The sequence below is a fragment of the Balaenoptera acutorostrata genome, chromosome 1, assembly GCF_949987535.1.
Source record: "Balaenoptera acutorostrata chromosome 1, mBalAcu1.1, whole genome shotgun sequence".
Taxonomy (NCBI): Eukaryota; Metazoa; Chordata; class Mammalia; order Artiodactyla; family Balaenopteridae; genus Balaenoptera; species Balaenoptera acutorostrata.
Window position 1 is genome coordinate 84,652,538 of NC_080064.1, and position 27,459 is coordinate 84,679,996.

Genomic DNA, 27,459 nt, shown 5'->3' on the forward strand with positions numbered 1-27,459 from the left:
GATTTTATTATAAAATAAAGCATATATGCAAAAGAGAGATAATGTATCACATATGTGTACAGTTTAAAGAATAATAGCAGCCGGCCGGGAGGAGCTGACAGGCGGCCCCGGGGAGGCCAAGGCATTGGCCCAAGTGCAATGGCAGTTTGCATGGCCGAAGTGAGCTGGAAGGGCTTGGAGTGAAGAGCCCGGACAAATTGCTATAGTTTAGCCTGCAATGCTTATGATTAGAGTCAACAATTTGAAATGGCCAGCTCACCTGATACAGTTGTCTCTTCTCCACCAGCTTTCTTAAGGTGTGGCTCAGGTTATGAACCTCTTAAAAGCATTAATCTTCCAAGACCTGATAATGAAACTGTGGGATAAATTGGATCACTATTACAGAATTGTCAAGTCAACACTGCTGCTGTATCGAAGTCTAACCACAGGTCTCTTTCGCACAAAAACATGTGGTGATGATCAGAAGGCCAAGATCCATGACAGTCTATACTGCACTGCTGTGCCCTGGGCTTTGGCCCTTGTATACAGGTGCATTGATGATGACAAGGGAAGGACCCATGAGCTGAAGCACTCGGCTATAAAATGTATGAGGGGAATTGTCTACTGCTATATGCATCAGGCCTATAAGGTCCAGCAGTTTAAGCAGGATCCATGCCCGACAACATGTCTTCACTCTGTTTTCAATGTACATACAGGGATGAGATTCTCTCCTATGAGGATTATGGTCATCTTCAGCTAAATGCAGTGTCACTCTATCTCCTTTACCTTGTGGAAATGATTTCCTCAGGACTCCAGATTATCTATAACACTGATGAGGTCTCTTATTCAGAACCTTGTATTTTGTGTGGAAAGAGTTTACTGTGTGCCTGACTTTGGTGTCTGGGAAAGAGGAAGCAAATATAATAATGGCAGCACAGAGCTGCATTTGAGCTCTGTTGGCTTAGCAAGAGCAGCTGTAGAAGCAATTAATGGATTCAACCTCTTTGGCAACCAGGGCTGTTCTTGGTCGGTTATATTTGTGGATCTCGATGCCCACAATCGCAACTAGCAAACTTTGTGCTCACTGTTACCCAGAGAATCAAGATCTCATAACACAGATGTTGCCCTGCTCCCCTGCATCAGTTATCCTACATTTGCCTTGGATGATGAAGTTCTGTTTAGCCAGACACTCGATAAAGTGGTTAGAAAATTAAAAGGAAAATATGGATTTAAGCGTTTCTTGAGAGATGGGTATAGAACATCATTGGAAGATCCTAATAGATGCTACTGTAGACCAGCTGAAATTAAGCTGTTTGATGGCATTGAATGTGAATTTCCCATATTTTTCCTTTGCATGATGATTGATGGTGTTTTTAGAGGCAATCCCAAGCAAGTAAAAGAATATCAGGATCTTCTGACTCCAGTATTCATCAGACCACAGAAGGTTATCCTGTCATACCAAAGTACTACTATGTTCCAGCTGATTTTGTAGAATATGAAAAAAGAAACCCTGGTAGTTAGAAGTGATTTCCTAGCAACTATGGCTGTGATGGAAAACTATTACTTTGGGGACAAGCCCTTTATGTCATTGCAAAACTCCTGGCTGATGAATTAATTAGTCCTAAAGACATTGATCCTGTTCAGTGTTATGTCCCACTACAGAATCAATGTAATGTGAGCATGAGGTTTTCCAATCAGGGCCCACTGGAAAATGATTTGGTTGTTTATATAACGCTTATAGCAGAAAGCCAATGCCTTCAAATTTTCTTCAACACATATGGTATTCAGACTCTGACTCCTCAACAGGTAGAACCCATTCAGATCTGGGCCCAGCAGGAGCTTGTGAAAGCTTATTTCCATCTTGGGATCAATGAAAAATTAGGACTCTGTGGAAGGCTAGATAGGCGCATTGGCTGCCTCCATACATCAAAGATTTATTGCATTCTAGGAAAGACTGTGGTTTGTTACCCTATCATCTTTGACCTAAGTGATTTCTAAATGTCTCAAGATGTTTTACTGCTGATAGATGACATAAAGAATGCAGTACAGTTTATTAAACAATACTGGAAAATGCATGGACATGCACTTTTCCTTATTCTCATCCAGGAAGACAGTATAAGAGGTAGCCAATTCAATCCCATATTAGATATGCTGGCAGGTTTTAAGAAAGGAGTGGTCGGAGGAGTCAAAGTTCACATTGATCGTCTACAGACACTAATATCTGGAGCTGTGGTAGAACAACTTGACTTCTCACGAATCAATGACACAGAAGAGCTTCCAGAATTTAAGAGTTTTGAGGAACTAGAAGTTCCCAAACATTCAAAAGTCAAACGACAAAGCAGCTCCTCCAATGCTCCTGAACAAGAACAGCAGCCAGATGTTACCACTACTAAATGGAAAAACAAACCCACCCATGAAATTCTTCAAAAACTGAATGACTGTAGTTGTCTGGCTAGCCAAGCCATCCTGCTGGGTATACTGCTCAAAAGAGAAGGACCCAACTTTATCACAAAGGAAGGTATTGTTTCTGATCACATTGAGAGAGTCTACAGAAGAGCTGGCAGCAAAAAATGTCGGTCGGTGGTGCGCCATACAGCAAGCCTTTTAAGTAAACTAGTGGACAGCCTGGCCCCATCCATTACTAATGCTTTAGTGCAGGGCCAACAGGTAACTCTGGGTGCCTTTGGACATGAAGAAGAGGTTATCTCTAATCCTTTGTCTCCAAGAGTGATTAAGAACATCATCTATTACAAGTGTAATACCCATGATGAGAGGGAGGCGGTCATTCAGCAAGAACCGGTCATTCATATTGGCTGGATCATCTCCAATAACCCGGAGTTATTCCGTGGCATGCTGAAAATACGAATTGGCATTGTGTGAGGCAGTGCAGTAAGGCACATGACCAGGCTCTAGCATCCAGCAGAACTGAGTGCAAGTCCTGACCGCCACTCATCATCTCAGTGGCCTGAGGCCAGTGGCTGAACCTCCCTCCTGCTTTCATACCAGCCTCATTGTTTTGTGTGAAGTGAAACAAGATAATATGTTTAAAAGGCCTGCCACAACTGAGTAAAATATAAATGCTTTTCATTTTTTTAAACATATTTTTGATTGTATTGAATACAGGTGTCATGTAAATATGTTCTAATTGTAAAAAAAGTCAACAAAAAACAATAATTGAGCATATAGAGTAACCTAATATGTGACCAATTTGGGGGATGTTCAAGTGTTTGAAAAGAATATGTAGCCTGTCAGGTGCAAATACATGTGAATGTGTGTGAGTGTGAATAAGTGTTTAGCTTGCTAATTGTATAATTAGATCATCAATATCTTTACTATTTCTGTCCTACTTGACCTTCGATTGCTGATAAATTGTAAAATGTTCTCCTGATTATGAATTTGTCAATTTCTCCTTGCATTTTTATCCATTTTGCTTTATGTATTTTAAAGCTTTGTTTTTGTCCATGTTACCATGTTTTAACAATATATCTTTCCTTGTGTCATTTATTTTGTAATTGAATTATTTTTTAAAAATTATTTTTAATTTCAAACATCTACAAAAGTATAGAAAATAGTATAATAAAGCCCATACTATTACTCAGCTTCAACAATAATAAAAAAAAAAGAACAACTTAAAGATACAGAAGCCCCTTAATCTCCTCATTTGTGTTGCTACCTAGTCCACTCTCATACTTCTATCCTGAATTTTTTGTTACTCGCCCTTGCTTTTAAAAACTTTTTCATTAATATAAGCATCCCTAAATTATTGTTTAGTTTTACCAGTTTTCATTTCCATATCTAGTAGATTAACTTTTAAGCATCAGTTTTAAATGTCCTTTTTTATGTTTAATCATGGTATTTACATGATATATCTCCATTCTTTTACTGTCAACCTTTCTGTATCCTTATATTTAAGATGTCCTTATTTAGGCAACATATAATTAAATTTTTATTTTTTCATCTAGTTGGACAAACTTTGTCTTTCAGTCGAAGTATTTAGTCCATGTACATTTAATATAATTACTGGTATATTTGGAATTATATTTACTGGATATAACAACAGCCTTAACCTAATAAAGTCTAATGTAAATTAATAGTTTTACCACTTCCCAGACAATGCTAGGATTTAAGAACACATTAAATCCATTTATCCCTTTCTGCTGTTCAATTTACTGCTCTCATACATTTATTTTAATTTTATATGTATGTAAACATCACCACATGTTATTATTGTCATTTATATATTTAACTCCTGTTGCTCTTCATTCTTTCCTGCATTTCTGTCTTTCCATCTGGGATCATTTTCCTCTTGTCTAAACTCCTTCAGCATTTCTTTTAATATGGATCTGCTGACAACAAACTTTTTTTGATGCCTTTATGTTTGAAGGATATTTTCACTGTGTATAGACTTCTAAGTCATCAGTAATTTCTTCCAGCACTTCAAGATATCATTCTGTTTTCTTCTGGCTTCTATGGTTTCTGTTGAGAACTTAGTTATCATTGTTGTAGTTTCTTTGAAGGTACTATGCTTTTTTGTCTGGCTGTTCTTATGGCTTATTCTTTGTCTTTGTCATTTGGCAGTTTTACTATGATGAGACTAGTAATGTCTGTATCCTTCTTGGGATTTGATATTGTTCATCTGTTTTGGAAATTTCTCAGACATTACCTATTCGAACAATGCTTTTGCCTCCATTTCTCCTCTAATCTATTTCTGTACTTCTGGAGCTCCAGTTACACTTAGAACTTTGCCATCTCCCATGTGTCTCTTTCACTTTTTTCTATATTTCCATTTTTTTTTTTTGGTCCTTTGGTCTGAATATTCTCTGCCGACAGAGAATACTAGTATTTAGTATCTTACAGTACTAATTCTGTTCTTATTTGTGTTTAATCTGCTAGTAAGCTCATCTGTTGAGTTCTTAGTTTTAATTACTGTATTTTTCAGTTTTAGAATTTCCACTTGATTCTCTTCTTATGGATTCTGTTTCTCTGGTAAGGGTGTCTTTTCATCTATTTTTTAAAAACATTTTAATCCATGTTTCTGGATCATCTATGGCCTATTTTTACTTTCTTTCTTTCTTTTTTTTGATCTGATTTCTTGGTATACCTGGTAATTTTTTTATTGAATGCCAGACATTTTGCATGAAAAATTGTAGAGGCTCTGGATGATGCTATTTTTCTCTAGAGAAAAATACATTTTATAAAATGGTAGGCAGCTAGAATATGAACAGAACAACTCAGTCCAATCAGTATATGACTGAAAAGTCTGGGTTTCAGAATTTTTAAAAGGTTCTAGAGTCATCTGCCTGGGTTCAACTTGCAGGCTGGATAATCTTGGGCAAGTTTTATAATATTTCTGTTCATCAATTTTCTCATTGATAGCCCAGGGAAAATAATAATACTTTCCTCATGACATAGTTAAGAAGATTAAATGAGTTAATATATAAAAAGTACTTAAACTAGTACCCAACACATAGAAAGTGTCCATTAAGTGTTTGCTAGTGTAGGTATTAATTTTTGCCTAAGGCCAAAATCATCTCCTTCTGTTACTGCATTTAACAAATATTAATTGGAGTGGCTACTGGTAGAACTCAATATGTGGAGAAAGATTAGACCTTGTTAGAGGATAGGATCAGGAAATAGGGTAGAATTAAAAGCTCTTGCTATATTGAAAACAGAGTCAAAGAGGTAATGTAAGCATCTCAGTGTTGGTCTATGGTTAGCTCAGATCATTTCCTACATGTAATTCAGTCAATTCCCACAGTGCTAGGTGAAGTTTCAAGGTGCAAGTCTATTTCAAGATCTGGTCAGTTTTTTACTTACTGTCTTCTCTGGAGTGGACTTCAGGGGTGGTTAGAGTCAGCAAAGCTCAGGAAGAGGGATATATATATAAATAATATTCCTCTAATATTCTCCCCATTCTACCTCTCAGGCTTTGACTTCATTTCCTTTTGGAGTGGTGCATTCTTGATCTAGGATCTAGGAAAAATGTTCTACCAAACCACAAACTAGACACAATTTCATCAGAGAAGTTCCTAACTGATGTTTCGTCCTCACTCTTACAAGAATCGTCCTAGTAGGATCATTCCAGTTTGATCGGATTCAAGGTACATGATTATGCCACAGACACTGTACCTGAAGCAATCTGTGTTTTGACTGGCGATAAATTGATAATCACCTAGCCGGCTAAGCCAGTCCAGAGAGGCAGTTAATATGGTGAAACTTCAATAAAGTCGGCTGTCAATGTGATAGACGTTACAGGTGAACTCCTTGATCTCTCATTGCAATCCTTTGAATCTCTGTTATCCATCACTCTATAATACATGTGTTTAGCAGGGAAATAGGCTTCTCAAATCTCACCATCCAAGTAAGCCTCCACAATAACATTTCTAAGTCTGACACACAAGTCTCAACAACACTGTCAGAACACTAGTTAGCTCTCAAATTTAGTGAGGTGACGTAAATTTACAGAAGGGTGGCAAGAAACTGAAGAGTGTTCCCCTTTGTGCTCTTGGACAATAAAAAAAGTTTTAGAAGCATAGCCTCACCAGTCCCCTTACCAGTCGGACTTTTGAGTAGCAGGTTTTGGTACAAAGTTTCTGAGATTTTCCTTTTGCTAAGTCTTAAGTGGTACAAAGTGGAGTAAATTAGGTTACAGAAGGTACAGCTTTATTTCATGAATAGAAGCAAAACTTTGAGGAAGCAAATAATACTGAAAGATATTTTTTATTTAGGAAAAAGGATTTTATTTTTTTTAGTTATCCTGCACTTGATTTCATTGTCAAAATGAGTTATCACCTCAGTAATTCTTCCTGGAGAACTTGTACACACAAAGGCCAAAACTCAAGACTAAAAACCAGTCATGGCTCTCCTTAGCATTTCTAGGGTGTTACTTTTTATGAAGAAGACACTCTTCCGGTGGCATATTTTGAATTTATATGAACATTCTAATGAATGATCTTATTGTGTGTGGTTCAATTTCCTGAGGAAAGAATTTTCTTCTGTTTAATCTCAGGAAATAGGATCAGCTCTGCCAAAGTTATTATAGAGCCCAAGGAAACACTTCCTATATTTAAATTAAGCAACTTTAAAACTGCTTAAAGGGGTCTTACTAATTAGAATTCCAGTGGAGAAAGCTTGGGAAGGTTTCAGAGTGCTGTATTTGAATCCACTTCTCTTCTGCTCCTGGTGGGAATTTTGAAGGGATTTTGCATAGTTTCCCTAGGTGGTCAATTACAGACCTACTTTCCCCAATAATTTTTGAATTCATTATTCTCAAATATCAAAATGCACGAAGGAAAATATATTCTTTAAGCTGCGGTATAAGACAGTGATTCAACCAAAGGTTTCTTACAGTTTAGAAAAAAAAAAATTGGCTCTCCTCATCTTTATTCAGAATAGTCTAGAAGAAGTGTGTAATCAAAACCTTCTAAAGAAGTGAACTCTTTATGACAGCAAGCTCCATGAGGACAGGGACCCGCATGGTACTTCCTAACTTCTCTCAGAGCAACATGCATGATATTTTGTGCAAAATTAATGTTCATTGAATGTGTGATTGAATCTACTGATTTATATTTCTTAGAGGAATACTTCTCAGGTATTCCAGAGCATTCTGATGATTTTGAAAAAGATGGATTGTTTCACGCAATCTTTAGGCTGATCGACTTGTAGTTGACGTCTCATAACAGTAGGACTTTCCTAGTGTCAGTAGAATGCGACTAGCTAACAGGATGTTTGCTTTGGTTTTTGATCCTATCCTAACTAAATTTAATATAAGGTCTGAGAAGCAGGGGAGGCAAGAATAGATTTAAAAAAATTTTTTTAACATAAAATTCATTATTATTTCTAAAAGTAAAATTATATCTAACATGGTAATTAAAGCAAATTTTTACAGACTTATTAGAGGCATTGTATAATATTTTTAATCACACTAATAAGCAGTAAGTTGAAATGTTCAGAAGAGAAATAGTAATAACAGCTAATACTTATTGACTATTTAGATGAGCCATATCTTAACCACTGGAAATATTACCTTTTAAAGCTCGTTCACATTTTCCATTTTTTATTCAACAGTTTGCTTTCTCATAAAGTGACCAGCTATGTTTTAGGCCCAGCTTAATCTCTTTCAGTCCTGGGTATGTGGGCCTATGCTAATTTTCATAGTCATATTAGCATCTACCTTGTGTTTCTAAGCCACATTCAGTTCTCCATTCCAGAACATCTTCAGTCATTGGACTCTGAGGAATCTGAAGAGCTCATCAAGATACTTCATTTTGTTAAATGTTCCCAGTGAGCCTTCATGTGCTATGTGGAATTCCATTAATTTGGAACTCAATGTCATGCCATTCAGACGGGGCCAGTCCAGAGGGCAGTCAGAGGAATTCACAGAAAGAAGCTAGAACACCCAAACATAGAGGAACATAGAGGGGTACTAAACCAGTATTGTTAATTTACCAGAGAGGATGGACTTAAAGGGATATTTAAACCATTTTAAATCTCTTTGTATGAAAAAGCTGATAGGCGAATTTATTGGATTTCAGAAAGAAATATGGTTCCTGCATCATGACTGCACAGTGACAAAGTGGTAAGCAGATAAGCAAGAGAGCAAAAGAATGCTCTTTCTTAGTACTCTCTAGGGCTGGTGCACAGTGAGCTTCCAATAACTTTTGTTGAGTGAATGAAAGCAATTGCTATGAAGGGAGATGTTTTAGGACACTAGACCAAAATACCATAAACACAATTATCTCAGAAGACCATTAACTCTGGATTTACTTGTGCAAATGAGAAGTGGGAAGTCAAAGGGGATAAGCGATAACCAAATGTTTGCTCTGTCTGGATTCAGTGTGTACACCCACTAGCATACTTTACAACATGAAGGAGGCTGGTATAAATAGGTGCCTGTAGAGCCAATTAGGCTTTTGTTTGATCCTTAAAACTTTTTTGTTTGTCCTATACCCAGTAATACCACTATATGGGAACAGTGACGTGGCATAATCTTAGACAAGTCACTTGACTTGGATTTTTCACTTGGAAAGAAATGGGGTTGTAACAGGTGAGCCTTGAAATCTTTTTGAGCTATAATCTTGGATTTTCTCCTTTCTTTCCCCCTTTCTCTTGCTTGCAACCCACCTCCACTAACTGGGTTTTGTGTATGTTGGTGTATACAGAGTTTCCGATTTTAAAATTATCTGCAAATGGAAGGAGTAGAGAAAGAAAATGAGAGATTGATTTGGGTGAGGTGGTGAAGTATAAAGGGGCAGTTGCAGAAAGACTGATTCCCTGTTCCCTTATTTTAAGTTTAATAAAGTGAAGAATAGATTCCCCAACAGGAGAGACAGAGAAATGGTTTCCTTTCTGCCTCCAGGATCTTACATAATGTTTCTGGAAAGGCCTGTGTGCATCTCATCTCTGGCAGCCCTTGAGCGGGAGGGCGTTCCCCAGCTGGTTCCTGTTCCCCACCTGTACTCACACACTTGACAAAGGGGCCCGCCCACTGCTCTCTTCTAGGAGGCCTGGGACAAAATTTTTAAGATGGGATGATCTTTGAGAAAGGGAACAGTAGGCTGCCATAACCCCTCAGCTAACATTTGCCTCTATTTATTTATTCCTCTAGGTAAAACAAAGATTTTCTTTTCCTTATTTTACGAATTACCCTATTGGTCCCGAGTTAGTGTGACAGGGAGGAGGGGTTATTGAGTTTATTGGCTTGAATTCTCACTTTTTGAAAGCAATCTATCCTGTAATTATTTCATATATCAGTGAGTTTTTCGCGTCATTATTTCCAGTGAGCACTGGCATGTGTATGGAAAAATTAGTGTACATCTGAAAACTAATTCTTGAAAAATTATGACTAGCACCTTACTGTACTTTAGGAGCTTCATGGATTTTAAAAAGTGGATTTTAAAAAATTAGATTAGAAATGTAAATTAGCTATAACCTCCAGTAAATTAGGAAACTCATGCCTCTGATAATACTGTTTACTTGGGACTAAAATAAACCCTAGTATACCTATCTACTTCTTGGGTCGTAAGACATCCAGTCACAGTCGAATACCAATTGGGGACACCATTAGAACTCTACTAAAGAATCAAAAGCTATAACTAGGGATCCAAATAAAACTGCACAGGTGATCTCAGTAAAAGAAGTCTTGGCATGCGGAAGATGGTCAATAAATATTTACTGACAGAATAAAACTGAAGAAACTGATAACTGCGTGCTGGGGATAAGGTTTGTGATGCTAACTCTGTAAAGCACAGCAAAAAGTAGACAAATACTCGTGTAGGAAACCGCAGTGTAGAGAACATGTGGACTGGAACCAAGTGTCATAGATTAGCTCAGCCTCTGCTACAGACGTGTGTCTGTAGACAAGTTATTTCACCTCCGTGGGTTTCATTTTCCTCTCTGTAAAAGGAAGAGGTTGTCCGTGGTTTTCAACCTGTGGTTTTCTTTTCTCAAATTACGTCTTCTGAAGAATTCTAATATACACAGTAGGTAAAAGCAGACCCTCTTGGGTTGAATCAGGGAAGGCAGCCTGGAGCCCTGCCTGCTCTGCCCCCCCATCCCACCAAGACCCCCACCACACACAGTTTGAAAGTGATTGGGCTTAACGACCTGTCCTCTCCAGCTGGGACATCTGTGGGCAGTGTTAATAATCAGTGTTACAAATAGTGTCTGGAGGCCAGTGGAGGGTATTTGAGGATATATTTTGAGAAGTACTTCTTTAGCGTGTCATCTTCGACCCTCAAACCTATCCTGGCCCCGGTGTCTGTAACTCACTTGGTGGCTTCAGTCTACGTTGTCTCCTACATCTGAACCCTGGGAGTGATGCAAGCCTCCCCCTCACTGCCCATATCCAATAAGTCACTAATTGCTCTCTGTTGGTGCCTCTGACTATTTCTGACCCTTTCCTCTTCAACCCCATTTCTACCACCAGGATTCAGGTCCTTATCCTCTTTCTCTTGGACAATCACAACAAATCCCTGACCAGTCTCATTCTTCCCCCAGCTATGTCAGTCCTTAAATAAGTCTTTTCATTGTTCCCCGTGGCCTATAGGACCATTCCAATCTCCTTAGGAGGGCAGAAAAGGCTCTCCATGGCTCTCCTTACCCTCCTCTCCAGCCTCTACTCTGTCATTCACCACCTTGTACTTTATGCTCTGGCAATATCAAGCTGCCCGTAGTTCTTTGAATACACCTCGGAGTTTTACACTTTCCCCCTTGGGTCAGTGGTTCTCCTCCAACATTGCCCTCTAACACTCTTTTGTATAGCTAATTTCTAATATTTCGGTAAGATTTCATGCAAGGGTCACTCCTATAGAAAGCCAGCTAAGTGCCCCACTGTGTCTTTTAGGACTCTGCATGCTGCTACCACAATATATTAAAATTATCCAGGTAGATCTATCTCCTTCACTAGATTGTAACTCATTGGAGACCAAGTATTATTTCTTCTTATACCTCTTATTCCCCAGTGTCAAATACAGTGCTTGGAGTCCATTAGGTAGTCATTAAGTGACCTACATGGGATGATCTATGGTCTTAACACATTAGCTCACTCATTCAGTTTCACCTGAGATCAGCCAAGAGATCCAAGTGACCTCAGGGACAAGTGACAGGCTACTGTGAAGTACAATACTTTCAATATTTAAAAACCACTTTTTCATATAAATTCATATTTATCTATTCCAGTATTTATCATAGAGCTATTTTAAGCTTTAATAATAGTATTTGCTTTTCCTTTTAATAAACTGCATCATTTAAGAAAAGTCAAAATACATAAGTGACAGATGTTGGCTAAATTTACTCAAGTAAACTTTTGGGTCTTTTGAGTTAATTTCCAATTGTTCCTTTGTCCTAACATGAGCCTCATGGAGGGTGAATGCTCACCAGGTCCCCCAGCACTGGCACACTTGAGAATCTCAACCAGGAATGCAAACTTTTTCAGGATATTGTTTTCCCTCTGCTTGCCTAGCACCAGGGCCACCTGGAGCCGTTACAGCATCTTTGTGTGAATTAGGAAAAAGCAACCTCTCTGCAGTGATGCAGCCCCAAAGGCACAGGGCTTTAGCAACAGAGCCATGCCTTTGCGCTAAGAAAAGGTGACTGTGTTCTAGGCAGAGGGCCCCACAGGAAGGGGAGCCGGATTTGAGCCCCTCTACCAGGCACCTTTGTGAAGCAAAGACTTACCCTGCCTATGCAAGGAGCCACTTGGCTCCCCTTGGCCCCCAAGTGATAATCTGTGACTGCCAACTAAGCAGGAAAAGGAGTATCATGGTCTCTCTGAAGGGCATTTTCTGGGCTTTCTTGTTAAGTCCAGCTTGCATTTTGATGGGGCCAGACAGTGGCTTTATGAGCTCCTACCAAGAGAACTCCTTCCTTTGCATACAATTGTCACTTTGTATAGCTCATTTTGCTAAGTGACAAGGCTGAATCTGTCACAACAGGAGCCAAACAAAATGGTGATCGCCGGCTCGCGTGTGTGGGGCCTCTTCGTTTCACGCACGCACTCTGTGGTAAGCATTATTCACGAGCAGTTAATTATTGGTCTTCTTGCATAAAATGAATGTGACATTTGAGACAGATGTTTATTGTTTGTGACATATATATATTTTTCAAAACTCCAGCTACTGAAATTGGCCTAAATTACCATCATAAAACACAGCATTTGTACATTCAGGGTCTTTTCTGATCTCTGACCCGTGGGAACAGCATGCAGATGTGGTAATATACACATGGATATACTTTTCTTTTTATTGACAGAATGGATGGAGTTTCTTTAACAACCGTGCTCAGGCTGAAACAACTGCTGAGCTCCACCAGGGGCTGCTGTTGAACTTCTAAAAAAACCCATATTTTGGAGGAGAAGGGGGGTGGTAGTGGATGGGGAGGGAGGGATGGGAATGGGGGAAGAGGAATAGGAAAAAAAAAAAATCTTGGAAGAAAACCTGACATTTCTGTCTGAGGTGGAGCATGCTTTGCTGATGCCACACATGGAATGTTTCGGAAGTGTCAGTAATAAATACTTCTCTCAGAAATCTTCATATTCTAAATCTCTGCATATGATACCCCAAGGAGAGTCATACAAAGACATAGCTGTCAGGGTCTAATTTTGGATCTGAAAACTATGGCGGTTGTCAGGCATCTTTTCCCATGAGTGATATTTATCTTCTCTCACAAACAAACTGAGTGCAGGGTTTTTAATTAATTTCCAGTGTGTCCCGTGATAATTTCCCCCTACTATATTAATATGATGATTTAAACCTTCATTCAGAGGTAGACTTTCAGTTGAAAAATCACTAAAGGTTTAGTGTTATCAATAAGCTAAATGTACACTGGTTTGTAGGGAATCAATAAAGTTGCCCTTTCCTTCATTTTTATTTTTAGAGGCATCAGTGGGATTTTATCTCTTTTAAGTATATTAAGGAAATCACGAGTGAGCTGATTTTGTAATTTTTCTTCTTTTGATTGGAGGCAGTACTTAGGCTGCTTCTCTTATTGCGTGTGGAAGACTTACTTTAAGAAAACTTCTCAATTTGATGATGAGGAGTGAATTTTCTTCTTTAAAGTATTCCCATCAGAGAAACTTAATTTCTTTTTTATATAAAGGAACCAGAAATAGACCATTGAAAGGGCATATCCCTGAAATATACAAATCAGATGGGGACAGCAAGTGAATAAATCTCTTCTTTCCTTGTCCAATATTCCTCTTAATAGAAAATGTGGAATAAAAAGCATACCATCATAAAAATTCTAAGGATAGGAGTAAGATTAAGTTATGATGCATGTTTCTTAAACAGCATATTTTTTAAACAAATGGAAATGAAAGTTATGTCTTCCATAATAAGAAGTCATGTTGGGAAAAATTTTATTTATTTTTGGTGATATGTATATCTTTATTTAATATTATTATACTCAGATTAAAGGTTGCCTCAAATTTCATAACAATTTTTTTTCTCAATTCACCTTTAAGATATTTGATTACTGGGGTGATAGGGCAGTTCTTGAAGAAATATTTATCTTTCTCTGGAAAGGACATTCAAACACCATTGGAAATCATGGCAATAAAAGGTAAATTCCTAGAGTCTTATATAAGGCTTTTAATTATTGGCAATCAAAATGTTAAATTCTTGGAAATGCATGAAACTCCTTATAGGACTGGAGCTTACATTTGTGACTTTTTTTTAATGTATTTGGATGTGTTTCTTGCCTTCTCTCTCCAAATCCCAGCATCTACCAGATAAATGCTTTTCCTAGATCCATTAGGAACATTTAATAACCAAATATCTATCTAGTGAGAAAGGAATTTTTAAGGTTCAATTGTTCTGTTAATAATCTGTATTTTTTTCCTGCCTTGCAAGTTGCATTTAAGCACCAAAAAAATCAACCTTTAAACACAGATTGATTCTGACAGCTTTTATTTTACTTGATGTCCAAGAATTGTTATAGAAATGCTTCTTAATTGAAATAGTTCTCCTTTTTGGCTTTTATTTTATTGTCCTTTACTTCTTGACATCTTGTACATTAAATCAGAGGCTGTTTTAGAGACATGAAATGACAGCTTTTTCAGAGCCCGATTCTGGATCCTGATAGATCTGCACTTCTCAAAGCAGACAGGCTGCTCTCAACAGCCTCCGAGAAGATTCCTGCATGATGGGCACGTCACCTGGAAACACAACCATAAACTGCAGGTTAATCACTAAGGACCAACTTGTGTCAATTCCCCATTGCCCTGCTCCCCATCTAAGAGGAGTAAAGCCAAGAACTATTTTTTCTTTGCTATTTAATTTAACAGAATCTGGGCTCAACTTTAGTTTGAAATTATATTTTCAGCCAGGATGGAAAGGCTACTCATGTAATTTAGTAGTGTGTTGTAAAGAAAAATCAAAGCGTCCTCATGGAATGTTTTCCCCCATTGTATCTCCTGTGACGAGAGAACACATAAAGTGAATGAGATGTGACACAGGCATGCACGGAGGACACATTTGTTACACTGAAATTCTGAGGAAAATGCTATTTGTGTTACTGTTGATGTTTTGGAGTTAGAAAAGGGTTATTTGGGAAAAAATATATATTCATATCAGTCAGTAGGAATAAAATGAGACAGCATGCAAAAATATGATAGGGCGGGGAAGAGCCATGCAACAGACCAGACCAGTCCTCTTTCGAGGTAGAAAGCAAACATTTGATAATGGGAATGCTAACAAGATGAGTATTCTAGATTTGTTTTTTAGTTCTACCTAACTCTTTGTAACTTTACAATGTAAGAGTCAGAAATTGGAGCCAATTATCATAATATGTGGTGGTTTGGTGGGAGCATGTTCTACATCAGACAGTTAAAAGGTTTTATTGCTATTAGGAGCATGTTAATGCTCTTGATAATGTCTCTACTTGCATTGTAATGTCTCTTATTGAAGTATGGAATTCTTTTATCTTCTTATTACATTATGCAAAAACTTGAATTGAAAAGATATTTGTAGGAACATTTAAAGTAGTGCATCAATCAGCTTCAAAGAAGAGAAAATGTTCTCGGAATAGCTTATAAAAGGATAACTGTCAATTTTATTTTGGATGAACAAAGACGGCAACGTAAAAAGCACTTTATTGTAAAAGCATACTGTGCAATTCAATAAATATGCCATATAAATATAAGAGAGAAGAAAGTTCACAGTTATCAGATGACTTAAATGTAATTTAAGTAATACTTTTAAAATGCAACTAGCAGTGAAGTACTCTTTTTCTACTGGTTCCGAGTTCTAGCCTCTGAGGCCCCATTAGGTGATAACTTAACTCTCTCTGATAACGTAAGAATTGGAATGGATTAGTCATGGTCCTGTTTTTAATATATCTTGGGAAGATACAGAAAAGAGCGTGTGTGGAAAGCGTTAGAAAAAATTTTAACAACCACTTAATGGTGCAAGCTTTTCAAAATGATTTGTTCTTATCTGCACGGTGTTCAGTTGTTTCTCATTCTGTCTTTGCTGCTATAAGACAATTTTGCATTGAACGTAATGCTATCGTGACTTGAAATAGCATTTCCAAGTGTTTTATGTTTGTTAGGAAAATCCTTTAGCAGAGCAATTTCTGGACTTTCTAAATTAGGGGTGCTTTGTTACCTTTTATATAAGGGTGCTTACATCTTTTCTTATAATTAGAAATATTTTTCTTATTTTAGATAGATGGATTTTTAACTGTAAACGCTAAACATATAACCTTGTTTTCAAAATGTGTTTCTCAGGTAATAAACTTTAGCCTGATAAATGCTGCAGAGATGACTCTTTTTGATAAGGTTTAAGAATCTGCAAAGTGAACTGTCTGTTCAAAGAAAGTAGATCCAGCGTATAGAAAACATTACATAAGCTCTCAGAGTAGAAAAAAATCCTCTACGGAACTCAGTTTTTCTATGATTTTTGTTTAGGTGCATACCTGTACGCACCTAATATGGACAGTCAGCTCCTTGCCCGTGGAAGGCACTTGATAAATACTTGTTGATTAAGGTTAAAATTTAAAGAGAAAAAATTCCAGTCAGTATGTCTTTTGTTTTGTAACCTGACAAAGGGATGCTAATTCCTTGTTAAATATAGCAGTATAAAATTACTCCCAGACTCAGGCCTTTTCGAGATTCAGAAAACTTCATTTGAAGTCAAGTAACCAGGTGAATTCACTTCCCACACCATTGTAGCTTGTAAAATTATATTAATGCTTGTTACATTTCTAAGAAATAATCTTCATTTATTTTAAAGCTGCAAATATGGCACCTTGTAATAAGAAATCAGTTCATAACTTTATTTGTAGCATCATTTTGCTAGTGACTTATTTCTCATTGCTGTTGTACATGACGCCTAATTAATTCAAATAATTTTCTCCTCCTTTCAGTGGGTTTCATCCAGACTCTTTGTAGAAAATTGTACTCAGTCTGCTGCTACTTTCTGATATGCCCCGTTTTCTCATGCCTCCGTTCTCTTGGCCTGTTTGGGAACACTCTCATTTTGAAAGTACAAGGAAAATTATCTCATAAAAGAAATTTAATAACAACAGAACTTCGGAGATTTCGAAAATGTAGAATTCCTAAATTACTGAACTATGGGAAAAGCTGTAATTTATAACCAGCAAGTTAGTATGTTGTACACATCTGTGTACTGTTTCAGAAAATAAAGGTTGTTACCATAGCAACTCCACATAATATGGAACATACGTTATTTGTGAGATGCCAGGCTTCGTGTTGCAAAAAAAAAAAACTCCCTCCTCATGGCTGCTCTCTGATGTTTCAGGGGTTTCTACCTTTTCTTTACCATTACAAGGGATTCTCTTCTTTCATGTCCTGTTATTTTAAATATTTTTGTTATTTTCAGTTTCCCATACTTTTAGAGTTTGTCAGCTAAATTGATAAGTTTGCAGAGTACTGCTATGATTTGGTGACCACCACTGAGATATTTTCTCATCTAGTCTTATTTTAATTTTAAAGAAATTCTGGTTAATTTTTTAGATATAGCAACAAGTGCATATTAAAGACACATGTAGCTACTGTGAATACAACAGGTAATGTAACATTTTGTTTGAGTTGGGCCATTTAGGGTTTTATAATTTTGTATTGCAAAACCATTATGGTATTTAATCTCTTTTAAAAAAACAAAAATGTCACAAAATATGTACCTATTTATGGATGTCATATTTCATTTGAAAATTTGCATGTCATATTTAATTTCATTTGAAGTAATTGTTTAAACAGTATTGATCATTTTATGATGAGAAAATTGAACTCCTTTATGAAGGGGAGGTTTCCAGTCTTGTTAAGTGTTAGTGTCGAAGAATAAGAAAGTTGCAAAAAATTCTGAAATCTCAATTATAGGTAGAATAGTGAATCAATAAAAGAAACAAGGTAATAATAAAAAATAGGGTACCCTTCAACATGGCTGGACAAGGGATCAGAATGTCCAACTAGTTTGAAATAAATGTCTAAAAACAAGTTAACACTTTCAAACAATCCAAAGAGTTTTTTATATGTAGAAGCATCTGACATGATTGAATTTCTTGTGCGTGGTGACTTTTTAGTCTAGATTTAATATATAATTGCAATCACTGACATATTTTATCAGGTTAGAAGTTTCCTGGGGAGCAGCATCTGAGTTTCCCTTTGCAACAGACAGGATGCAGGGTACTAGCTCTCCTTAGATACAACTACCTCTGTATCTTCAGAATAATGTGTCATAAAAATGTTCCATATCAATCCTAAAAACAAAACACTTCTGGTGAAAAATAGCAGAATAAATAATACCCTTCCTTTCTTCAAAAAAACCTTAATAGTTAAATCAATACAAATTTATTAAACATCTACCATGTGCCAGGCACAGTTTTGGGGATGTAAAGATGAATAAATACTTCCCTGTCTCCAGGGAATGTGCCAATCTGGTCAGAGAGAGAAGGGCACCACTGACCCAGTGCGGTTATGTGCTGTGACCTACTTCTCCGTGAGCCTCACCTGTCAACAACAACCAACAACAGCAACAATAACAGCCAACATTTATTGAACACATTTTCTGACAGGTACCTCGGGTGCATTTTGTAATTTAATCCACACAATAGCGCTCTGAGGGTTTTGCTCACAAGGAACTGAGGCTTAAAGAATTTGAGTAGTAACTTGCCTAAGGTTATACAGCTGAGTTGGGATCCTTGAACCTGTTATACCTGAGATAATACATCTTGACTACTCGTCCCCATCTGCACCGCTGCCATCCTCAGCCACGGCACCTTCCTCTCTCCCTGGGCTCTACGGCATCTGTCTAGTTGGTTTCCCTGCTGCCACATCAACCCTACGGTCCATCTGCACACAGCTCCCAGAGTGGAGAATATAAATCAGATCGCATGTCTCCCTTGCTTGGATAATGGCTTTCCATTACACATCGAATATAACCCGAGTTCTTTGCCATGGTTTATGGTGTCCTACAGTTTGCTGCCCCTCAGCACCCCTTAAACTTCAGTTCCCACTGCTCTCACTCAAGCTCATTGGCTAGGCTGTAGACCGGTGATCAGTACACTGTTTCTGGAAAGGGCCAGGTAGTAAATATTATAGGTTTTTCAGGCCATACAGTTTGTGTTGTAACTACTCAGCTCTGCTATTACAGCACGAACACAGCTGCAGATAATAGATGAACAAATGTTCCGATAAAACTTTATTTATATAAACAGGCAGCAGGCTGGATTTGGCCCACAGACCAGAGTTCGCTGACCCCCGTTTGGGACTTACTCTGCTACTTCTTCTTTCTCCAATATGCCAAGTCTCCAAACCTTAGGGTCCCACTCTCTGTCTCCATATCTCCCCTGAACTGCCATCAGCCCTCACTCTGAATGAGAGGTTTTACTTGACTGCCATATTTAAGGAGCTCCCTCTACCCAACCTGTACGCCAGATCACCTGTTTCACTGCCTTCACAGCTCTCAAACAGGAAAGATCTCATTAACTTGATTTCTTACTTGTTTATTGTCTGCATTCCCTCTATAAGGTAGGCTCTGTGTGAGGAGGAATTTTTTGGCCTTGCTCACTGTGGTATTTCCACCAACGAGAGCAGAGCCTGAGGCACAAATAGGTGCTCAGTAAATATCTTCAGTTGAATGTAGCAAAAGCCTGTCTGAAACCAAAGCTTGTGCTTTTCATGTTATCTCGGTATTCCCCTTCCGAAGAAAAGTGGTCATGCCAATGACAATTTGACTCATCACATTGGACTCCTAGAGGGTCTCTGCACCCTGGCAAATCACCCCTCCGCCCCCATATTCCTGGTCAACCTCAGGGAATGTGTTCCACAGACATCAGCCCGAGGCGTCCACTGAATATGACTCCTCTTATGCTGTCATCACTGCCTGTGCTGACACTGTTACCGTGTCCACTGATGTCCTCACTTCAACCAGGCTCCTCTGCCACATCTACTGCATTGCTCTGCACCCTCTAGACACCTTGGATGTCTTGCAACACCATTTCTGGGTACCACAGCGACCACACGGCGACAGCCATCGCTCCTGCCTGGCCCTGCTGCCATCTCTGCAGAGGATGGACCTCTCTGAGTGCTGCTGCCTCAGTCAAGCACCCAAGCCTTCTGCTGGGGCTACAGTTGCTTCTAGTCCCACTAGATGCCACCACACTGCCTCTGGTCCATGGTGGAGCTGGGAAGAACACCCTCTTTTTGTTTTCTCTCAACCCAGAGGTTCTGAATTAGTGCTGCATGTGCCCCAAGGCCTTACAGCATTTCCATTTTTTACTTAATTGCCATCTCTCTTCCTAAGTATAATAGCTGACGCTTGTTATATGATGCTTTATTGTGTGACAGGTACTGCTGGGGAGCTTTATATACACTTACTTGTATAATCCCTATGATAGACACATGAGGTAGGAACTCTGTTATTATCATCTCCACTGAGGCTGGAGAGGTTAACTAACTCGTTCGAGGCAACTAGTAAGTGACAGAACTGAGATTTGAATCCAGGCACTGAACGTTAGAATTCATGCTCTTAATCAACAGTCTATAAACATCTGGACATGTGTCCATGGGGTTAGACTGGGGACAAATGCAAGAGACCAATACCACATGGTACTCCAAATCTCCCTTCCCCTGTCATCGTGGGGCTTGTTACCCAATCAGCTACCCCCTCAGTGCCCTGTGTGCAGAGATTCCTGGATGCACGCCGTTGGTTTTCTAGATCTGTGCAGATATGTCTGACCTCAGACTCAGGGGAGAACTGCTTTGCCCACATCCTTCCCCAAGCAAGATGCTAAAGTAGATGCTCGAACAGTGTCTGTAACACATAGGAGGAGTCATGAATTCTTCAGGGAAGGAGGTGAAATTTGAACTGGATTCTGAAAGATGAATATGATTTTGCCATTCAGAGATTTTGGAAAAAAGGACATACCTAAACCAGAGGGCCAGTACAGACTGGCCTGTAAGACAGGGAACAGGCTAAGTTGTGGTGAGAGGTAAGGCTGGGAAAGGAGAATGGGTTGGATCTTGAAGGGCCTTGATGCATGTTAAGGAATTTGGATGTTTTTTGTAGGCAAGGGTAGGGGTGAAAGTGTTGGGGGAACTAGCAGCAGCTTAAACGTGTGAGTGCTAGACAGCGAAGAGCATTCTAATATTCCTGTCAAGTGGAGATTTTCAACCTGTGGTTCAAAGTCTACTTGATGTCTGCTTAGGCTCTGGGTATTTTGCTGACTAACTTCTTATAATATTGATGGGGACAGGACTCTGTCTTCATGGTTCTAATATGAACTAAATACTTACAATGCCCTATATTAAAATGTTTCATTTTCCTCATTCCTTTTTTTGAAATTGAAGTATAGTTGATTTACAATATTAGTTTCAGATATATAGCATAGTGATCCAGTATTTTTACAGATACTCTATTGAAAGTTATTACAAGATAATGGCTATAATTCCCTCTGCTATACAATGTATCTTTGTTGCGTATCTATTTTATACATAGTAGTTTGTATCTCTTAATCCCATACACCTAATTTGCCCCTCCCACTTCAGTAACCAGTAGCTTGTTTTATACATCTGTGAGCCTGTTTCTGTGTTGTATATACATTCATTTGTATTATTTTTTAGATTCCACATATAAGTGATATCATACAGTATTCGCTTTTCTCAGTCTGACATTTTACAATAAGCATAATATTCTCTAGGTCCATCCACATTGCTGCAAATGGCAGAATTTCATTCCTTCTTATAGCTGAGTAACATCCCATTTTACATATATATATATTACACTTGGGTTGCTTCCATGTCTTGGCTATTGTAAATAGTGCTGCTATGAACATTGGGGTGCATGTATCTTTTTGAATTAGTGGGGGGTTTTTTGGGGATATATCCCTAGAAGTGGAATTGCTAGGTCATATGGAGTTCTATTTTTAGTTTTTTGGGGAACCTCCATACTGTTTTTCATAGTGGCTGCGCCAATTTACATTCCCACCAACAGTATAGGAAGGGTCCATTTTCTCCACATCCTCTTCAACATTTGTTATTTGCAGACTTTTGGATGATAGCCACTCCTACAGGTGTGAGGAGGTATTTCATTGTTTTGGTTTGCATTTCTTTAGTAATTAACGATGTTGAGCATCTTTTCATGTGCTTCTTAGCCATCTGTATGTCTTCTTTGGAAAAACATCTGTTCAGGTCTTCTGCCCATTTTTTGATTGGGTTGTTCAGGTTTTTTTGATATCGGATTGTATGAGATGTTTATATATATGACCTTGTAGGTCATAGTGTTTTCTCTCATTCTGTAGGTTGCCTTTTTGTTTCAGTGATGGTTTCTTTTGCTGTGCAAAAGCTTTAAAGTTTAATTAAGTTCCATTTGTTCATTTTTGCTTTTATTTCTTTTGCCTTTGGAGACAGATCCAAAAAATATTGCTGCGATTTATGTCAAAGAGTGTTCTGCCTATGTTCTCTTCTACTTTTATGGTTTCAGGTCTTACATTTAGGTCTTTAATCCACTCTGAGTTTATTTTGGTATATGGTGTGAGGGAATGTTCTAATCTCATTGTTGTATATGTAGCTGTCCAGTTTCCTCACTCCTGATAAAGTTTTCTCTCTCTATGCCTGCTCCCACCCCTTGCCTCAGCAGAAGTAGAGGTGATTCCTAAATATTTTGGTCTACTGGAGTGGCCCCAAGAAGTTCTGGAACTACTGCTCTAGAGGACCCCAACCATGTGGACGAAGTTACACCTAATTGTCTTGAATGCTTCATCCAGGTCAACCTGTCTTCTGGGGACCTATGTGGAGTCTCCCAGCCACCTTCCAGCTGTTATGGAAGGTTATGACAGCACTAACCCTCAGTCTAAGAAGCTGCCAGCCAAGCATGGTCTTATCTAACAACTTTGGAGACTCTCCAGTTTTCATGGACACCTAATTAAGCAGTTATTTACATTTCATTTTACTTAACTCTCATGACTCCTTTCTAATTGGCAGACTAATGAAGTTCCTCTGTGACATCACAATGCTCCAACTGATGATGTATGTCTTCCCTTTGAGAGTCAAACGCCCGTTTGAAATTAATAAGTCTCTTTTACCCAAACTACTTTTGAATTATGTCAGCTCTGTCTGTAAGAAGTGTTTAGACTTGCCTGGCTCTTGTCAGGACAGAGATCTTAGTTATTTGACAAATTTACATAAAACTGTAGAGGGAGAGTAACCCAATCAATCTGATCTTTGTGACTCCCTCCCCACCGCAAGGAGTAGGAGGTAGGAGGAGTAGGGAGTACTTTCCAAGGTCACAGAGGAGCAGGATATAACTTAATGAGTCTTTTGAAGAATTAAAAAGAAACTGTTAGTCTGAAGAAGCATTCACCATCTTTATACCCTTTTCCATTTTCCCAGGGTCAATGCAGGCACATGAATTTTTTTATTCCCATGACTTTCCAAATTTTAAGAACAGTGGAATCCTTTTTATGTTTTTTTTTAGGTGAAATCTTCAATGATTCCCATATATAAAACAGGTAACAGCAGAGTTGCTGTAGGTGAAGGGGGTGGAGGAGCCTGGAGAACTTTCCACATAATACTCCTCCCCTTCCCCCTCAGCTCCTCACCCTGCACCCCATCCGCTGCAGGGCTCTGAGGAATTTAGTGTGAAAACCCCTGCTCTATCCCACTTATTCATTCTGACATTTGCTCTAGGAGGTAGAGTTTACATGAAAAAGGGTATAAAGAAACATTTTTAAAGCATGATCTATTTTCTCTTAATAGTGAATTACACTAGACTTCCCTTGATTACTGTTCAAAATGGCATGACTTCTTCAGGATACTACAAAGAGCAACAAAACACAATGGTTCTTCCACTCCATTAGTTATTCTTATGTTACATGTATTACTCTTCCTACCAAGAGGGGAAAATTGGTCCCTTTGCTTCAGCTCTGATTATCGCTCTACTTTCAATCTTGGTGGTGGGAGTGGGCACTGAATCATACAAACTATCTATCTTAGAACCACATACAAGTGAAAACCAACCTAGGGCTATCTTTTTAAGGCTGATTCTAGCCTTTTTGGGGAACTGGAAATATAAAACTTTGAAATCACACACATTTAAAACTCAAGAGAAAACAAAAAGGTGTATATAAAGACATTCAGTAATGAAAAAACAGATTTCCATGCTGTTATAGTTAGTTCAGTTGGTGAAAGAGAGAAGAGGAAGAAAGAAGGGCAGGGAAGGTGCGGGGGGAAGGGAGGGGAGAGCAAGAGATGTGGAGCAGCCAGAGCTGGGGAGGGAAGGGGGGCTCCGCAGCTCCAGTGTTTGCCTCCACCTCTGGGAGCTCCGTTCAGGGTCTCTTCCTGGAGCAGCCCTTACCTGATGGTGAGCATCACTGCGTTCCTGCCCTGATGTGGCCTGAGCCTCGAGGAGCAACCCGCACCATGTCCGCAGCTCAGCATAGGCTCTTCTTTATCCGGTCAGGTCTTGGCTTGTGGTGAGGTCCCTTCGGGAAAATTCTCATATTTTCCTGAGAGTGCCTGTTCTGAATTTACTCTCTGCATTCAAGGAAAGCCACTGTGCTGGGGTGTTTTTACTCTTTTTGAGAAATGTCTTCCATAAATCAAGGAGAAGAGTAAAAATTAAAAATAATTCGCTCTTCCTTGGGGTTTTAATTTCCTTCCAAAATTTTTTTTGAGAAATTCTTTTTTTTTCTTAAAAAATTAAGAACTCAGTCCGTGATGGAGAGGTGATTTTTTTTCCCCCAGATTTTTATTCATATGATGACAGGGGTCAGAAAGACAAACATTTGAGTATACTTTCAATCAGCCAGGCATCTCAGCTATGAGTTCTATGTACAATCACTTAATCACTATAATAACCCTGTTGCATAATCTGAAGCTCAAAAACTTTGCTTATATAACAAGTGGAGAGTCATACCTAGATCTGTCTCACTTCAAAGTTACAGGTCGGGTTACTTGTACCAACTTCAGAAATTACTGACCTTAAAGGTTGGATGATTAAAAAGCATTTTCCAGTGTTATTTCCTAATACTGGTTTCTACTACATACCTTGGACACCTAGACTAAGTCATGAGCCCCTGCTTTAGTACTTTTGAACCAGTTGTTCTCACTGCTTAACAATTCCCATCCTCCACAGAGTTGCTCATTAAGACCCTAAAAGCCCATTACAAATCCACCTGTTTACTTATGTAAGCCATGATAGGATTGGCCTTTCATCTTAAAGGTCTTTCTAGTTCAAAGGTTTAGTGGTTCTGTAACTGAAAATATGAGCCAAGGAGTGTTATTCTCTACGGCAAACGGTTAACAACTGTAGTCACAAAGAGTAGAAAAACTTGTTTCTTAAGATTTTTACTTCAATACCTAAAATATGTTTAAACACCAATATAAGGAATGAGACAGATGATAATATATTATTTCATGTTTATTTTGATCTTTGTTTATATCATCCCTACCAGTTTTTGAACCTCTTTAGTTACTATCCTGTTTAGTTGGTAAGATATCTAAGGCATTAAAGTAATATTGACATTTAAAATAACTTCATAATTGAAGGAACTAAATTATTCATGATTTCCAGTCACACTTGTTCCGATCTACAGTGATCATATAATAGGAAACATTTGTATAGTACTTACTAAGTGTTAGACACCTGTCTAAATGTTTTACCTATATTAACTACAATGAGGTATTACCTCACACCAGTCAGAATGGCAATCATCAAAAAATCTACAAACAATAAATGCTGGAGAGGGTGTGGAGAAAAGGGAACCCTCTTGCACTGTTGGTGGGAATGTAAATTGATACAGCCACTATGGAGAACAGTATGGAGGTTCCTCAAAAAACTAAAAATAGAACTATCATATGACCCAGCAATCCCACTCCTGGGCATATATACCCAGAGAAAACCATAATTCAAAAAGATACATGCACCCCAGTGTTCATTGCAGCACTATTTACAATAGCCAGGACATAGAAGCAACCTAAATGTCCATCAACAGATGAATGGAAAAAGAAGATGTGGTACATATATACAATGGAATATTACTCAGCCATAAAAAGGAATGAAATAGCGCCATTTGCAGAGACATGGATAGACCTAGAGACTGTCATGCAGGGTGAAGTAAGTCAGAAAGAGAAAAACAAATATCGTATAATATTGCTTATATGTGGAATCTAGAAAAATGGTACAGATGAACTTATTTGCAAAGCAGAAATAGAGTCACAGATGTAGAGAACAAACTTATGGATACCAAGGGGGGAAGGGGAGTGGGATGAACTGGGAGATTGGGATTGACATATGTACATTACTATGTATAAAGTAGATAACTAATGAGAACCTATTGTATAGCACAGGGAACTCTACTCAGTGCTCTGTGGTGACCTAAATGGGAAGGAAATCTAAAAAAGAGCTATACATATGTATATGTGTAACTGATTCACTTTGCTGTACAGCAGAAACTAACACAACATTGTAGAGCAACTATACTCCAATAAACATTAAAAAAAAAAATCTCACACCGCTACTGTGAGGATATGTTAATATAGACAAGTGATTTTTTTAGGATACTGTTTCCTAAACTTTAGTCATTTCTGTACCTCTTTCATGACTTTGCTATGCCTGCATATACCATCTGTGATATTTTTCCTCAGTATAATTCTAAGTAATAAAATTGGTGAGATCACAAGTTTGATGTAATATTATATTTTTTAAAATAAATAGATAGCAATGAAAATATTTGGAATATGGCAACTAAAATTATCTCACCAGTGGTAAAAATGTTCCACCGTTTGGGAAATACCATTTATTCTAGGAAATGGTCTGCTTCTGGCTTATGACTCTGAATGTAAACTTAGGGTCTGATACAGTTATCCACAGTGCATCAAAGAGAAAAGAAATGAGAACGCTGGTGGGCCAGGAGGTTGACAGGTGCCTATAGGCCCCAGGATAAAGCTTATTAAAATCTTGGAAGTTTTTCAATAAAAATAAAATGTATATGTATTTATCATATATATGTATTCAATTTATATCCCAGTTTTGAATGATGAAGTTATTGTAGGCTTGTTGCACAAAAGATGACTATCCACAGGACCATCACTTAGGTAGTTTCCTTGTTAGTTTCAGCGAGTCATTCTAAGCAGCAGTGCATTTTCCTGAAGGTGGTGTGGTGCTGCCCTCATTGTCCTGTATTTTTATTCCATAAATAAACAGGGTTTCTGTGATTTAAAAAAATGATGCTACGTAATAACACTCTCAATCAAATGACCACCTTTGTGGTTTCTCAGGAAAAAGGTGAAATAAGGTTATATTATTACTTTATATTTTTCTGTTTCCCATAGAATTTCCTTTTCAGATTCCAGGGCAAATAGAACAAAGGATCAGTTTTTATAATTCATTTTTTTTCCAAGAGTATGTTCTGATGTCTCATTATTTGGAGATAGCCGTGAAAAGAAGGATCAGGAAAATAGAAAGGCATAGTTAATTGTGTAATTCAAAATAATAGCAATTTTTTCCATTTATGTGTCTTTTT

At 38.1% G+C, this 27,459-nt stretch overlaps 1 pseudogene; it reads left to right on the plus strand.

The window, feature by feature from the left end:
* Window positions 1-246: 246 nt before the first annotated feature.
* Window positions 247-2,859, plus strand: LOC103017772 (phosphorylase b kinase regulatory subunit beta-like; annotated as a pseudogene).
* The last annotated feature ends 24,600 nt before the right edge of the window (window positions 2,860-27,459 follow it).